This window comes from Pan troglodytes, chromosome 10 (genome assembly GCF_028858775.2).
Source record: "Pan troglodytes isolate AG18354 chromosome 10, NHGRI_mPanTro3-v2.0_pri, whole genome shotgun sequence".
NCBI lineage: Eukaryota > Metazoa > Chordata > Mammalia > Primates > Hominidae > Pan > Pan troglodytes.
The window spans coordinates 134,431,459-134,437,463 of NC_072408.2; positions in this window are offsets into that span (position 1 = coordinate 134,431,459).

Below are 6,005 nucleotides of genomic sequence, written 5' to 3' on the forward strand. Positions count from 1 at the left end.
GCTTATGCTTGGCATAATTTTTTGATAGAGAGCCAGATGGTAAATATTTTGGAATATTAGTGTTCAAATAGTCTGTGTCACAACTAGTGCCTCTGCTGTTGTAACATAAAAGCACCCATAGCCAATGTATAAAAGAATAGCTGTCAACTTAAATGCCCATCAATGATAGATTGGATAAAGACAATGTGCATATACACTATGGCATACTATGCAGCCATGAAAAACAATGAGATCATATCCTTTGCAGGAACATGGATGGAACTGGAGGTCCTTATCCTTAGCAAACAAACACAAGAACAGAAAACCAAATATTGCATGTTTTCACTTATAAGCAGGAGCTAAATGATGAGAACACATGGATACATAGAGGGGAACAGCACACACTGGGGCCTATTGGAGGGTGGAGGGTGGGAGTGGGGAGAGGATCAGGAAAAATAACTAATGGGTAGTAAGCTTAGTACCTGGGTGATAAAATAATCTGTATAACAAACCCCTGTGACACATGTATACCTATGTAACAAAGTGGCACATGTAACCCTGAACTTAAAAGTTAAGAAAAAAGAATGGGGTATGTATGTGTTCTAATAAAACTTTACTTGTAAAAACCGGTGAAGGCCAGAATCTGGGTTGTCACATGGGGCAGGAAGAGATGAGGACTGAGGAAAAGAGGAAGAAGTCAAGACAGAGGAATAAGGGAGGAATGTGAATAAGTTCCAAAGATATATTTCAAGCATTCTGAGTATTTTTTTCTTAATTTGCTCCTCCAGCAACAATTTATGTTTATTTATTTATTTTTAGACTAATCAAGTGGAGTAGTGGAAGAAGGGAAAGAGTAGAACAAGGAGGTTGATCTGTAACTGACTGTGAACAGTGGATTGAGATAACTCGCTACCTTAGGACCAGCCCAGCAGGAATTTTTTAACTGGGCAGGATGGTGATAGGGGAGGTGTATTTTGTCAATCTTTAGCATCATAAGCTCAGAGAAAACATTTCTGTAGAGATGTAAATGGCCCCAAAGAATGAAGATGTTGGAATTTGGAACCATTTCAAGCCAATGGATAGTGATTTCTATTTTCAGGTTTTTTGTTTTGTTTTGTTTTTTGAGACACAGCCTTGCTCTGTTACCCAGGCTGGAGTGCAGTGGTGTGATCTTGGCTCACTGCAACCTCCGCATCCTGGGTTCAAAAGATTCTCATTCCTCAACCTCCCAAGTAGCTGGGATTACAGGCGTGTGCCACTGCACCTGGCTAATTTTTTTGTATTTTTGGTAGAGACGGGGTTTCACTATGTTGGCCAGGCTGGTCTCAAACTCCTGGCCTCAGGTGATCTGCCCGCCTCGGCCTCCCAAAGTGCTGGGATTAGAGATGTGAGCCACCACTCCTGGCTGTTTTGTCTTTTAAATAATCAACAATGATTTAATAGTCAATTGGTGAATCCTTCCTCAATCCCTGGCTGAAAGGCGGGTGACTACTGTCTCTCTCCCAACCCTCTTTTGCATTTGCAAAACTGTGGCAGGGAAGAGGCTTGGGAAGTAAGCTCATTTGCCTCCTTGCCACTGGATTAGCAAGCAATGTCTCCTTCTTCCCTGTGACAATATCGGGTAGATTGGAGGCAAGTGTAATAGGCACATTTCCGGAGGAGAAAGCTGTGACCCATCCAGTTTGGATAAATGCCCTGTGGTTGGCGGGTCCAAAGCTCACAGGCATAGCTTGATATTTTAAACCCAAATTCCTAAATATATTGGTCCTTTGGCCAAAGATGACCCTTATATGTCTTTAGTTTGGCCTGAAAAACATTTTTATAAAAGAAAATTCAGCTGTTTATATATGTTTAAAGATTTCACTTAAAAGGCTAGATTTCTGTTGACAAATCAGGAGAGTTGGCATTCTGGATGTTAGAGCCATTACCCCCAAGGCGAGGCTGGTGATGAAATATGAGGAGTGGGAAGCCGGTGAGGCTCAGGGCTTGTTTCCTAGGCTGCTTCTTTTAGAAACTGCTCTCATGTGTTTACTTAGTCCAAACACTCCATCAAGAAACAAGGTGGCCCAGATTAGAACAGTGTGCTTGCAGCTTCTTAGTTGCTAACATTGCCACAAAACAAATGACAGCAACAAAAATTTCCTTTTATAATAGCACTTCCATAACTGGTATTGCAGAGAGTCTATAACGAGAGACACAGCATAAATACCCTGGGGCGATGGAAGAGATAGATGAAGAAGAAAAGAAAAAAAGCTTTCCAAACACTATCATAAATAAGTGATTTTTGTTGTTGTTGTTGTTGTTTCACTTTGACTTTAGAAATAGTGATCAGCTCACGAAATCAAGCATTTTTGAGACAATGAATCTCTCAGCATGGGGGCTAATGAGAGAACAGATAACTGCCTGGGGCTGAATATCTGATTTTTCAGGGAGAAGAAAAAGTGAAATGAGGGGATAAAGTGCTTATTCTGTTGTGTAAACAGAAAGTGAATTAGAGAGGAACATGTTTATATCCTATAAAGTCTAACAGCCACTTAAGTGGATGGTATTATTTGAGAAGACAGAGTTTCCTGCTAATGGCCACTCTGCTCATCTCCCAGCTTGGCAGCTGCTTAGGCTTAAAAAGCTATGAAAGAACTGGAACAGAGTCCTGCTTAGTGAGTGGACTGAGCACGGGGGGTGATTCTGATGCTCTATGAGAGACAGCGGGTGATCGGGAATAGCCCATGGTTAGAAATTGAGTATATAGGAATCGATGATAGTAGCTGATGTTTTTCCAAGAGCTGATGACATACCAGAGACTACTCCAAACAACGTTTTGCAAGAATCAATTAATTTTTAAAACAGTCCTACTGATGCAGGATTTTTCTTGGCCCCTTTGCTGGACTCGTTGCAGGGGGCACCCCATCTTCTCAGCCTGCCATGCTCAGCCCCTGGTGGGAGGGAGCACACAAGGGAGTGAGTGCAGGGTCTGGCAGGCTGTCCGGAGTGCTGACACAGGAGCAAACTACATGTAGGGCCCGTGGCCAGACAGGGCATATCACCCCCAGGGGAAGGTGGCAGGGCCCAGGCAGGGGTGCTCATGACCCAGAAGCCCCAGAGGGGGTGTTACAGTGTGCTAATGAGCACTTTTAGTTCCACTGCCTTCCTGCAGCTTGGCAAATGGTGGTGTGTTAGCCCCTCAGCCAGCCTCTTGCCCTGCTCTGACCTGTGGCTCTGGGACTGGTGTGGCTCCAGGGCCGGCTACCTCCCCCCATGGCTGCTTCTGTTGCATGGGGCAGCTGCCCTCCACTGGTGAGGGCAAAGGGCCAGTGTTACAGCCTTTCTGGGTACCCACGTTCACTGAGTCCCAAGCTCTTGTCCAGCATCCAAGAAGAATGAAGTCATGCTGACAATTGAAGGGTAGTAAAGGTGGAGAATTTTCTTGAGTAATGAAACAGCTCTCAGCAGAGAGGGAACAGGAAGGTTGGGTCATCTCTCCTGAAGTCAGTTCATCTCTCTCAGTGTGTCTGAGTCTGGGGCTTTTATAGGCACAGGATAGGGGAGTGTGTGCTAACTGGTTTGCGAGTATGCAAAAAAGGTTAAAGCCACCAGTCAGAGGTGGACAGAGTGTAAAGGCAGTTAGTGTAGGTATATGTGAAATAGGTGAAGGGTGGGGATCCATCCAAGGAAAGCACACCAAACAGGAAGACGGGTTCTCAATCCAGTCTGTGGATTTGACTTGTAGCTTGACCTTCAGGCTTTAAACTGTCTTTGGCTTGAAGATGGGGTTTCACCAGGAACCCATCCCTGTCGGCCTAGGATTTCTCTGCCTCCTGCCTCTGTCACTACAAGGTGAATTCTGTAATAATCCCATGCTCTAGAGAAAGAATTCAAGGCACACAAAGTTTATGCCATGAGTTTTAAGAGATTGGGGCTTAAGCAGTTTGGTATCAATGCTTATGCTTGGCATAATTTTTTAGTGGAGGGCCAGAAAGTAATTTTAGAGTATTACTGACCAGATGGTCTCTCTCACAACTATCACCTCTGCTGTTGTAGCATAGAAGCAGCCAACGTGTAAAGAAATGGACGTGAATGTTTTCTAATAAAACTTTATTTGTAAAAACTGATGGGAGCCAGGAGCTGGTCTGTGTACCTTAGCTTGCTAGCACCTCTTCTAAACTCGCTCTGCTCTGCCTCTCAGGAGCATGCTATTCCAGGAAAAGTGGCTGCAATTATGGGCTCCTGGGCCTTCAGGAACTTGTCCTATATCCTGCTGTGATGTCTCTCTGTCCATTGCTCTGTCTTTGGCCTTGATTCTTAAACTAGAAACGGAAGCTAACATACGCCACTTTTCCTCAATTTTTTTCTGAAGTTGTTGTCTTTTTACAGGATTTCTAGTGAGGAGAGGTCAGTGAATACACGAGGAAAGATCTCTTTGAGAGCACATAGTTAGATGAACTTGGCTTGTAGGAATTGTCTGATGAGGGGGAGGTAAAAGATTATATTTGTATTTCTAAAGGGATAAGTAGGAAACTGGGAAAAGGGAAGGAGGAGAAAAGAAGACAAAATAATAAAACAACTGTCTCCTAGTAAATTAGGGGTTCTCGGTTACAAAATGAACTAGGTTTGTTTCAATCTGTAGCTCAAACCAGTGTTTCCCAAGCTGTTTCTGCACAGTGGAATTACCAAGAGCTCTTAAAACATGTCTATTCCTGGCTCCCACCCTCTGACATTCTGGCTTAATTGCTAGGACCTGAACCTGGTCATTGGGCAATTTAGAAGGTCTCCCAGGTGATTCTAATCTGCAGCACAGTTGAGGAACCACTGACGTAGACTCTTCATCTTATAACAGCCTGTCAGGGGCTTGTGGTTTCTGCTTTGGGGAAGGCAGGGTGAAGGGAAGAGACAATATCTTTGCCTTCTGAGTTTTGAGCAGTTCTAGTGCCCGGTAGACAGCACCCTAGTAACCTGGCGAATAGACAGATAGGTGAGTGAATAGGTGGATGTGTCAGAGGCATTTGAACCAGAGCGACTCCATCTTGAACAGGAGCTGGGTAAAATGAGGCTGAGACTGGCTGGGCTGCATTCCTAGAAGGTGAGGCATTCTAAGTCACAGGATGAGATAGGAGGTTTGCACAAGGTACATGTCATAAAGACCTTGCTGATAAAACAGTTTGCATTAAAGAAGCCAGCCAAATCCCACCAAAACCAAGATGGCAATGATGTGACCTCTGTTTGTCCTCACTGCTCATTATAGGCTAATTATAATACACTAGCATGCTAAAAGACACTCCCACCAGCACCATGACAGTTTACAAATGCCATGGCAACATCAGGAAGTTCCCCTATATGGTCTAAAAAGGGGAGGAACCTTCAGTTCTGGGAATTGTCCGCCCCTTTCCCGGAAAACTCATGAATAATACACTGCTGATATCATGGCATAAATCAGAGGAAAGTAAATAGACCAAGATGATCTTTATAAAACTCCTGCAAGTGTTAAGCGTGATTGAACAACAGCATAACACTTTCCTAACCAATTCCCACAGGTGCATGCATTGAGCTGAGGGCTGGGAGAGCACTTTGTTGGGAGCCCCAGTTAAGGGATTCATGGTACTCATGAGGAGCAGAGATGCATGAGTCTTCTCGCTGACTTTTCAGGTCCTCTTGCCGTTGTCTGACTCCATCCTGGCTGAGAAGACGGTGATTGTCCTGGATGACCGAGTCACCATCGCGGAGCTGGGAGTGCAGCTCGTAGCTGGCATGTCTCTCTCCCTGCAGCCACACCGAGCAGACAAAAGGGCCATCGTCTCCACAGCCGCTGCCCTGGACGTTCTTCTGTCCCCACAGCAGGTGAGCGTTTCAGGGGCCCTGCGTCGCTGGTCAGTGGAGATGACTTCTCTCTCAGTTAGCACATCCTGCGAAGGAGAGCAGGAGAGCCCTCAGGCCTAGGACTGGGGATTCTTGAAGCTTCTTGCTTCTTATCCAGGCTACCCTGTCTCTGAGAAAAGTATTCAGTGGCTTACACACATTTTCTCTTATGTGCT